This window comes from Thalia democratica, chromosome 6 (assembly GCF_965202585.1).
Source record: "Thalia democratica chromosome 6, ktThaDemo2.hap1.1, whole genome shotgun sequence".
NCBI classification, from domain to species: domain Eukaryota; kingdom Metazoa; phylum Chordata; class Thaliacea; order Salpida; family Salpidae; genus Thalia; species Thalia democratica.
In genome coordinates, this window is record NC_139170.1 from 38,540,091 (window position 1) to 38,552,271 (window position 12,181).

The window sequence follows — 12,181 nt, forward strand, 5'->3', positions numbered from 1 at the left end:
ATCATCTTTTTTTTGCATGTGTGTAAACTGTTCTTCCTACTTTAGTTTTTTGTTTATCACACGTTTGTTCTTATATGTATATATATATATATGTTAATAATATAAAAAAAAACAACTAATTTTCGTATCGTTTACTCAGCCTCAATGTTTAACACATACTTCAGAACGAAACCATTAACTATCAGTGTCATTTTTCTTCCATACATCATCACCCGAAAAAAGTAAAGAGTCACACGAATGAAGTATAATGTCTGTATCTGATTTACTGAAATTAAAGAATTGGGATGCATAATCTAATGCATTAATTAAGTGTGCTTTTGTAATAGACGGATAAAATTCTACAATATCGAAGCTAATGAAACGCTTACTACTTTTATTTTTAATACTGTTAAAGCATTGTAATAGTTCACTAGTATTTTACCATTGGATTAGACTAGTGGCTGTTCTTACGTCTTTAATTGTACTAGTTAAAATTTGTTTAAATATTTTACTATTTTATCAATATGCGTTTTACTTATTACTCTACAATTAAGTTTGTTCGGAAACCCTGAATTATGATCTTTTAAAGTTATAGATGCATCTTGTTGTTGCAACTTTGGAATTTTACTGAGAATTTTAAATTGCTTATAATTTTTTGAGCTTCTTAAAAAATTACTTCTACTGCGTTGCTATCGCACTTTTTGTAGTTTGCTGTTATGTTTTCTTAAAGTAGTTTTTTGTAGCACTTATGTTCAATTTTCTAAATAGTTAATGATGTGTTAGCAAAGGCAATTAATTTATTTGATTTTCTTAATTCATATAAATCATTTTTGTGAACAACGGGTCTTTACTTTTCCAAACTTTTAATTGCAGCGTATATATCGTTTTCAAACCTTTCTAGATGTTTATCGTCTTTAGGATTTCTACTTGATGTGAATATCCCGTTCTATTCATTCTCAACTGGTTCATTATCGTCCAAACAAAAATGGAAACCTTTCCTTTAAATAGTTTATCAGCCGTTTGGTACATTTTAACCATGCTGTGTTCACTATTACCAGGTGGAATATTTTTTAGTGAACACTACACACTGGTATTAGGTCTGGAGTGTTTGTAATCATCTTATTACATTAGAGACTCGAAATACAATACATGTGTGGGATTTTACTTTTATTGTTGTGTAAACTCTGAAACAGAGAGGCTGGCTTAGAAAGTTATAGGTTTTGTAGAGGACAATTTTCGGTGCAAAAACGTATCTTCCTTCTAAACAAACAACTAAAAATCAAAAAACTACAAATAAATGACTACTCATTGAATTTTAATAGGAGCTTTTTCACATTCTGCAAGACTATATGAATTCGCTCCTCTTATTTAAACAACCTTCCTTTTTAAACGCTCACATAACGGCAGTTGATTCTTTTAAGCACAGCCTACAGACAGGATTATCAACATCTGCTATTGGCTGTGCTCTTTTTATCACTAAGAAGTTATTCTAAAATCTTTATGTCAAAACAATTTTTCGAAAGCACAGCATCATTTGCATATACACCAGCTTTAAAATGTTTTTGTGATTAGCATATCAAAACTGTGTTGCTCATAAGCCGGCTAATTGTAATAAACTACTTAGAAGCCCTTTAAGTGGACTCTGTGAAAATTGATTCAGTTTACTTACTTCTATTCTTTTCTTTATGTATATATATATATATATATACAAACTTATCACACAAAACAAATGGTCTGCTTGTACAGCTGTCTCGGCGCCGTACACGCTTTCTTCTGTTTTATAATCAATTAAAAGCAATAAGTATGAGTGAAGATTATATAGCATAGTAATAGTATAAACTCGCATCTAAAAATAGTCTAAACATATAGTTTTTTTAAAAAAATCCTCTTTTACCATCCACGGGTTTCACAAAGCACAAAATGTATATCATCTTTTAAGTCTTTATTCAATTATATAATAAACAACAGCTTTATACAGCTGTTTAAACAGAGCAAGTTGGAAACTATAGAAGAAAAAGGAAATGCATCACAAAAAGGCGGAACTTAAACTAAAAACAAAACCAAATCTAATGAGTTTCTCAATTCTGGTAATTCAGTAAAATCTGAAAAAAAAAATCCACAAAGAACCAAACCAAAGCGTCTAACGAATCAGTTAACTCGGGCAAATCAGTAAAGTCCAGCTAAACCTCTGTGTTTTCCAGGATGAAATCAAAGTTAAGCAGGAAGAGCAAGAAGAAGACGACAACGGAAGAGCACACGAAAGAGGAGAAGACTAGAGACAAATACGATCACGGGATGCTGCCGTCGTGCCCGCTACCCCCCTCCGAGAACAAACTTCTGCTACATGCCTCAGTGGTTCTACAACTGCAGCCCCTTCAACACCAAACCGCCCCCTCACGTCAACTGCGTCCCCACGTACCAACCGAGCTTGAGCTGCTCGAGGCTGCGGGAGAACGCGAGCTGCTTCCCCAGTTTGCACGACAGGAGGCGCAAGAGGGAGGAGGAGGAGAAGTGCGAGGAAATTTTGAGGGACAACAAGAATTTTGAGTTCAGGTTTCTCCGATACTTCTGATAGTTGTAAGAGGAACAAGGAGCTGTTGGGGCAGATTAAACTTTTGATTGATAAATCAATGACGTGATTGATGCTGGTAAAGGTGGAAGAAGTGAGCGTGATGATAGTGGCGTGAAAAAACGTTTGTCGAGCTACGCAAGCGGCATTTCGGTGGCCACGCAGATATCGATACTAGTCAGAATGAAGTCAGAAATTTTTTAGATTTTTGAAAAAAAACCTGATGTTTGTTTAACTACTTACTTGTAGATTGCATACAAAAAAATGAAAACAAATTTAATTCAGTAAACCAGGATGTCTGCAGGCTATAATGCTTTTTTTCAATTTGATTTATACTTAATTAAAAGTTGAAACTTTTGTTTTGGTTCTTTGGTCGTTAAATTACTAACAAACTTGAGCAAACTGAAAACATTTATATATTTATAAAGTGTTTGTTGTTGGTATCTACTTTAAAAAGATGCTGTCCGCAAATGATAACAAATATTGAAAAAAAAATTGTAAACAACAAAAAGTTGGCTTCAACGAGAAGCCACTGTAGAGATCGTTTATTCAAGAACATCATCAAGTTTTAAGTGAATACCAGGTTGCATTTGAAAATAACATTTGTTGCAAGTTGTACTCCGTGTACAAGTGTTACTGTAATTACAATAAACACTAGACCTCAACATTTAATGTTTTTAAGAATATTACAGCTCGTTTCAATTAAAAATGATTTGAAAAGTTAGCATTTCAATTGTTTTAAATAAAATATAATTTTTCATAATAATAAATTTAAACTAATATTACATCTTTAATTGTATAATTTCTGCAAAAAACAAAGAAATCTGATGTTCTTAAACAAATATTTATTCTGTTGAAATAGTTTATAAGTTTAATGGGTGGTATTTAAAAATAGACAAATTTTAGAAATTAACTTTGTTTTGAAACATTATAGTAAAAGAAATTTATGTAAGATAATACTTTAAAAAGATTTTTATGCTTATCTACAAAAAAATTATAAAGTCAAATGCTTATTTAAACATCTGATTTTAAAATATTGTATTTGTATTTATTTGCTATTATTATGCGAGAAAAAATATGTTATAAAAAAAAATTAACAGCAAAAACACAAAAACCTTATTTTTACTTAAGAAAGTTGTTACTTCTGCGTAAAAACTTCACTTATCTAAAAAGACTCTTATAAAAAAAAATAAAGTACTACTTTTCAACTTAATCATGTGAAGAACGCTTATCTATTAGACTAAAAATAAATATTATAATTGTATTTGTCTGAAAAAGTATATTTTTTTGCTATTTTTAGAAACGTGATTTGCATTAAGTTTAAAGAACATTTTATAGGCAAAACTTAATTATGTGCAACTTCTTAAATATACTAAATTTAAAACTAAATGTAAACTTTAGTTAGTTTTTTTTCTTGTAAATTTTAAGTTAATATAGCTTAATGTACTTAAAAAATACTGAACTTCATTTTTGTACACAAAAACGATGTATTCAAGAAGTTTTTAAGGAACTCTAAACTAAATTATAATTTACTTTACTTCTAGTAAAAATAAACGATTTAAAACTAAAGCAATGTATTATGAGCAAAAACTAAAACTTAGCAGAAATGAAGTTCAAATTCTTCATAAAACTTTTTAATATTTTTTATTATACAAAAATAAAATTAGAAGTTTTTTTTGTTATTAAAATTTTAAAACAATTGCATTGTAAATTTTACCATAGCATATATTATTATGTATCTTATTCTTTAAATAAACCGTTTTCTTCAATTATAGTAATACTTTTACTAGCTTTATTACCAAGGTATTTATATCAAAAACCATATAAAGAAAAGAAAAAAAGAAAAAAAACTTTTTTAAAGTTCAATTGGAAAACCATAACTGTTACTCACGGATAAAATCATTTGTAACACGATTATTTTCACACAAATTATTGTTGAACATAAGACTTTTTATATCAGTAAAATATAGCACTGTTATAAAAATGTAGAAAAGTATTTAAAAACAAGAAAAGTTTAAATACAGCTTCTCAAGATATTCCCGGCTTAAAAATTTGAATTTATTGGGATAATAACATTTTTATTAGGAGTTGGAATTTTAAAAAGATGTAACAAATAAAACTACTTAACTTACACGAAATACATGGTTAAAGGTATTACTGCGTATTTATTATAAATTATATTAAGTATAAAGTATCAAACTTTACTTGTCATTCGCCCAAGCCAATTCGTCAATAAGCCCAACCCCGTTTAATAAAAATACCAAAACAAAAAAGACAAAAACATAAATGTTTGCGCCCCAACTTTCTTAAAAAAGACGCGAGAAAAAAGTCACCCGGACAAAAGGGGCGGAGAAAGTGTCGAGAAAACATGTTTGTGACGTCAAAATTCCGATATTCAGCTGGGTATAAATTACTCTGCGCTCGGGTTTTTGTAAATTGTAATTTTACATCGCTGACATTTGTATCGAATTATTTATTGGAAATGGTTTTCTGACAGTTGTTTTTTTAACTGTTTTTGTTGTTTCTAACTCGAATGCAAATACAAGTTTGTTTTTATTTGATTTATTTGTTAATTGATCTTTAGATTATAATTTTTAATTGGCAAAAGGTTGCAAGAACTTTGATAAATTATTTTACATTCTAACTTTAATCTATAACTTGTTTAGTTTTGAAATAACCATATGTTTACCATAAGGTTTGCATAGGATAAGCTTTTTTTAGTAGTTTCATTTTCAAAAAAAGTAGAAAAATTATGAAAGATAACTTTAGAAAACTCATTACCTGTTTTTTCGCTCGTCTAAAGTACTTATCAATAAACTTTAAAAACACTATACTAAGTATACTAGAAATTAGAATTATTAGTTTAGGCTAGTGATTCCTGTGAATTAAGTTGATTAAAGAAAGTACAGATACAAATTATTCTGAAATACAAGCAATTTAACTTCTATTAAATGTTCACTATACCTAAAAATGATTTTTACTATATATATAGGAAAAGAGTACCGATGACTACAAAGTAACGTAGAAATTTGTTATAAAACTTAAATAAATCTTTTTGCTTTAAAATATTAAGTAGGATTACAACGATAAAGAAATAAGTCAAGAAGTTTTAAGTAATTCTTTTTTATAGTTTTTCAAGTTGTTTTGTTTGTTTAAGTAAGTATAAGACCGTTTTTCTTTTTTTAACTTAAGTTTCTTTTATACAACCTAGTTTTCATTATTTGCTGTTATTAATTAGTTTACCTGTAAACATTAGAAATATATTTTCAAATATAGAAACTTAACTTGCAATATTTCGATACACATATACCTAGTTAGAAAACTAATTAATAAAGCTAATTCTTTTAATCATATTTAAACATATCATTATACGAATCGATTAAGTTTTTATTATTTATTATTAGTTACTAATCTATTTATAAATCTTAAAATTCTCAATCTAAATATATAAGCTTTGAGTACTCTATATGTGAGAGCTTGTAAACAACTTTGTATAATAAAGTTCCAATAACTAGATCTAAATTTAACTAGTTAGAGAACTAATTATATAAACTATTTTTTATATATTTTACAGCTTTAAGCATAAATTTCGAACCAGATTCATGTGAGTTAAACTTAATATAAATTTATAAAAAAATATTTATATTAAATTCTTTTTTTTGTTTGCAGCCGTCATAATATCTTTTGATGACCCTGAGCTAATTAACCAGCTCCAGTAGTTATTAAACGAACAAAACATTTCAGCTACTTTTAAAGGCTTGATTAGTTTACTATCAAAAATACTTTAAAACTATATTTAAAACTACTTTAGCAAAATTTGAAACCCCATTTGTTTAATATTTGTAATAGCTTGGTATTTAACAGTTAGATTTTAGATAAAAAATTTGCAAGTGTTTTCAAAAAAAAACTTTTGAGGGTTTTATTGGTTTAATTAAAAACAAAAAAAAACTTTAAGCTGTAATAGCAATGCATTGAAAACTTTTTTAAAGTTTTAAAGTTACTAACTAATTCAAAACTTTGCAAAAGTTTCGAAGAAAAACAGAATTGATGAAAAGCCAAAACTTAAGTTTTATAATTAAAGTGTGTTTAGCTTTAATTTATTAGTTAATATAGACACAAATAAACTAGCCACAAGGCTATATAGTAAAATAGTATATTAGACTTAAGAAAATAAATACCAGTACCTTTACAAACATATTTAACTTATAAAAATAACTTATTTTGAAAGTATTTCTAAGTTATCCTATAACTTTAAAAAGTTTCAGAATGATAATTTATTAAAGTAACGGTTTAATAAACGTAACTTTAGTTCTGTTACACGTTGTAATGACTAAAAAAAAAGTTAAGAAAACCTTCAGTCATTATCAATCAAAAATTGAATTAAGTAACAGTTATATATATATATATATATATATATACGTTATAGTTAAAGCATAAATTTTAAATCTTTCTAGGTATATTAACATAATGCATTGATATTTAAAATATTTCAGAGATAAATTTGTTTTCTTTACTACTTACTATTTCACTACGAGTTAAAAGTTAGCATGATCAAACCAAAACTCAAAAATTTTATATAAAAACTTAAAAAACCTCAGCTATTATATAACAATCATATTAATATTACGGCTTCTAACGCCCCGATCGACGCAAATTTTTATTTCCACGATCACGTAACGATTTTCAATGACGTGAAGCTAAAACCAAAAGCCTGCATTCTATTACGTCACAAATTATGACTATGACGTCACAAACGAGTCTTGAATCTGCATCTTGCAAAAACGTTTGTGAAGTGACCTGCGAAGTTTTCCTTTAGCAGTTATGAGGAAACTTGTTTATGCAAATTTTTTTCATAAAACATAAACAAAAACTTTTAAGGTCTTTTTCAGGAATCCCGGTGTACATAAAAACCTTTACTCTTTAGTCATACTCCATAGTCCATAGATACTGTGTAAAACCTAGTTCGGAAAAAAAAAAAAAAAGAAAATCGAAAATATGAAACACACTCATAAGTTTTTATATTTAATTGGAATTTAGATCATAAAAACTTTATGCTGATCCCTTACTCTTCTTCTATAGACACAAAAAATATAAGTTTTAAAGTTCAGCGTGGCGTAGAAAAATATTTTACAGATTATTTAATTTATATTGCTGTGTTTTGTTCATTATTAACATTTAAACCAAAATGATTAGCAACAAAGCTGTCTTGCCTTCAACTTAATGCAGAAAAAATACTAGCCAAGAAAAGTGTATACCCGTTTGTCGAAGAATATATAGAACATATTTTTAGGTTTGAGTTGAAATTTACAAATGACTGTAAGTTTATTTAGTTAGTATTTTTAAGAAAACACAAAGGGCAGAAATATAAGTATATGCTTATTTCATAATTACAAAACGTTTTTATACATTACATATTTTCAGTAAACAAAAAAACTTTAAGGTTTAACTTAAAGTAGAGCCAGTCGCAAGGTTGAGTTTTAAATTTTTGTAAAATCCCCTAATATGACTAACAATTTGAGTTATTTTATTGATTTCGAATATAAACTCATTTAAACTTGAGAGAATATCAATTTCTAACTTGCATATACTCTCTGGTGCAGTCTATTAAATATATTTATTTTCATTTATAAATTTTTTTTTAGTAGTAAAACTTAAATATAAAAACGAAAGAATAAGTTTATAAATTTTAAGTTAATTACAATGTTTTAACAACTAATTTACATTAACTAAGTTTGATAAATAAATTAATTGTCAAAGGAAATAAAAAACAAAGATAACTCTACCTTGAGCTCTCTGGAATTTCAATATAGTAAATCTTACAATTTCTTGCTTTCTGTTTATTGTTAAGTTGTTTGATTAACTTTTTGTAGTTGTTCTATTAGAATGGGCAACAAGAAAAATATGAACTTGAATGATTTAAAAATCAAAGTACAAGGGAGGAAAGAAAAATGTAAATCCTCACAACTATGGTCAATGGGTTGGTGTGGAGAAAGACATTTTGGTTATTGAGCCTCACACCATACATTTTATAACATTTTTTGAGCAGTTTTAATTAAAACAACAAAAAAGGAACTTAAGATCAATGAAAAATCAATATTATTACTAATTGATATTTTTTTTTAAGTATTATTATTTAAATTAACTCAAAACATTATTTTTTAAAAGAAAAAATTGGTGTGCACTCTTTTTTATACCTATTTTTGCCAATATTGACTATGGAAACCATAGTCTACTATGGGAACCACACCGTCTTCTCTCCTTAAATTTTAATTTTTAAGATCATGTGCATTCACATTTTTCTTGTTACTCTTTTTACATGTACAGGAGGGATTCCCTCCGAGGGAACTGTTAAGTGCCCATAATAGACAATGGTTTCTATGGTCAATTACTACAAAGTTGCTATTTGAATACCCTTCGTTACTTGGTTAAATTGTTCAGAAGTTTATAAACCACCAGGTTGCCAAAAAACTTGAAATCCTGGAAAAACTTGGAGTTGGACAATTAAGGCTAAACAAATCTATAATTTTGAACAAAATTACTAAAAAACCTGGAATTGGACAATTAAGGCTAAAAAAATCTAGAATTTTGAACAAAATCACAAAAAATACAGGAATTTTAAACAATTTTTGTGTTTATAATTAGTAAAATTTTTATTTGACACAAAAATCTATTGTAAAGATTAAAATTAATTGTCATCATCAATAATTTTTTTATTAGAATAAATGCACATTTAAAGAAGCTATAAGATATCTTTTTAATTTTGTTGTACTTTTTAATATAGTTTTTTACCTTAGACTAAATTTTTAACTTAAAATAAACCTTATAACTTGTATTTTTAATTACTTGGAAAAAACTATGAAAACCTGGAGAAAATATACCAAAACTATTTGGCAACCCTGAAACCATTAAATTGAAATTTTTATTTTTATAAGTTTAGCACAAAACAGTATTTTTGGAGCAAATGGTTTGTAGCTTGATAAAAGAAAGGCTTTCTACACATCAATCCATTGATTAAAACTGCTGTCACTGAGGGAAGTTAGTGACTAAACTTTCAAAGGTTCAGATTGTCAACCAACCTCTTTCAGTTGCAGACTTTTTATGTAAGCAGTGCAACACTCTTTTAAAACAAAAAAAAATTAGGCAATAGATTATCATTTAAAGATTACACTAAAACTTAGTTTTTGTTTTTAGGAAATATTAATATATTAAACTAAATGAACAAAAAATTTAATGCGGCCCCCTGGCTGCAGTTTGCAAACCTATGTTCTAGCTTTTGAATGAGACTTAGATGATTTAGTTTCAAAATTGGTTATTTTATAACCAAATTTTTTGGATAACTTAATGTTAATAAGTATGAAACAAAAACTCTTTTAGAAATTCAAAAAAAAAATTCAGGATGACCTAGGACAGTTTAAAGTCAATCAGTACAGTTTTTGGTCACTTGGGACAGTTTTTTTTTGACTTAAAGAGTACTCTGCTGATGACTGCTTAGAATACTCATTAAGTTGAATGTTGCAATACCAAAAACCATTTTTGAAACATATATAAACTAAACAGAATTCAAATTTAAGAGAATTATGAATAGGTGTAACCTATGTAAACAAGTTCTTTATATTAAATAAAAAGGGTAAGCATAAAATGATTTAAAATACAGTTAAGAAGCTTATGAATATAATGTAATTGTTCAAGTAATTTTTTTATTTAGATCAATAAAAATAAATAACTGCTAAATCAACAAAAACATCGGGGAAAGTCTGCAGAGCAGTCGCTGATGTTTTTGTTGTTTTGTTGATTGTACTTCATACAAGCTTACCAGATGTCTTGCCTGGATAATGTTTAAACGTTGCACGTCAAAATACAGTACTGAAGTCATCAATCATTGCCAGCAAATAGTTGCTTCATGTGAAAGCATGATAAACCGTTTGTAGATTGAGGACTGCAAGCTTTTTGGTTGTGACAGGCTGATAAGTCCTTATGAGGACAAAACCGGTCTCAGTCAACCGAAGCTTGTAGTCTGATGATCAAATTGGTTTGACCAAGCCTTTGTTAACTGCTAAATAAAATTATTCAACAAACTAAGTTCATGAAGGAAGCTTTGCTCCAATTTTTTACTGCACAAAAAACTGGTGCCTTTTTTAACACACAGCTGTATGTACTTTTTTTAACTTGCTAATGAATGCACACCCAGACAATATTTGATTTGTCAAACCTACCCGACTCATTCTCATTGTATCATTTCAAAATTAAACAATAACTAGTCACCAAAAACAACTTATCACAATCTCTTGTAATTTGACAAGCTTTTCTTTTAGAGGTTGAATAAACACAATTACTTGGATATTTTCACTACAAACAAAAGGATTGATGTAAAGTTTGATATCCATTACATTTGTGAGCATTATTATTTTTCTCCTTATATTTCTTCTTCCAGTAATATTAGTGTAGACTTCTTTTGGAGATCAGTTAAAGTTCAGTTCTGATATAGAACGCTATTATGGCAATCTTATTGCACATATAATTAAGAAAAATTGTAGTTTTCAAACTTTTAATAGATCAGTTATCTATTTTGCATAAATCCATTTAGTAGTTATCAAGTCACAACAAATATTTGGTTCAGCTAAAGGTCTTATTTTCTGAAAATTTACTCAACATATGATCCAAAAGTCACTATATTTAATATTAAAGACCTTATTTAAAACAATTCTTAATCAAAATTTTTCCATCAATATCACTTACAAAAATAATTAGATTTTTTTATCCAAAAAAACACTTTTTTGTGGTTTGGTTGGTATATTTTGTATGGGTTAACTAAAAACAAAAAAATATTTTAAAAGCCTTAAATAGTATACTTTCATAGCAAATAAAAGTTTTTATAGCCGTATGTGTAATAATTTTTTAAAATAAGGTTCTTATCAAAAACTGGACTCTACCTATCTTACAAAAAAAGTGTATTGTCAATCTACTGTATTTTTCTGTTTTTAATAAATATACTTCATTGAACAACAAAAAACATGCTTAAAATGTTTAGTCCTAGGACCTAGTGCACAAAAAAAATCTTTTGGTTATCAAGTTGCTCACCTTAAATACCTTTTAACGTCTTGTCCAGGACAGGAATATTTAATAAAAATTGAATACTCTAAAACTTTTTAAAAGTTACTGCGTTTAGTTTTAATTCAAGTAATTTATGCTGTTATACTAGTTTTGTAGTTAAAGTTAGATAAAAAATAACAATTGACATAATAACCCAATAAAAGCTACACTTTACTTTCTGACTTTTACTGTTATATGTAAAGGTTTGTTTCAAGCTTATTTGATTTATAACAGTTATATTGAAATTAAATTTTAAATAAAAAATAGCCATATCTTTAAATTTTTTATAAAAAATTTCAAAAGTAGTATTGTTAATGCAGAAAATTGTTTTATAAAAAGCTGTCAAATATAAACAGTTTAGTTTAGAAAACTTTGTTATCAATACTTAAGCAGTTTGACAAGAAACCTTTTTAAAGCTGTTTTGAAATATCAATGATTAACTTGGTAAATACCTCATTATTTTATTGATGATTGTAAAACTTGAGTGTTTTGAATAACAATAAAAGCTTGATTAGTTATTATTACTAAAACTATTCTTTTGAG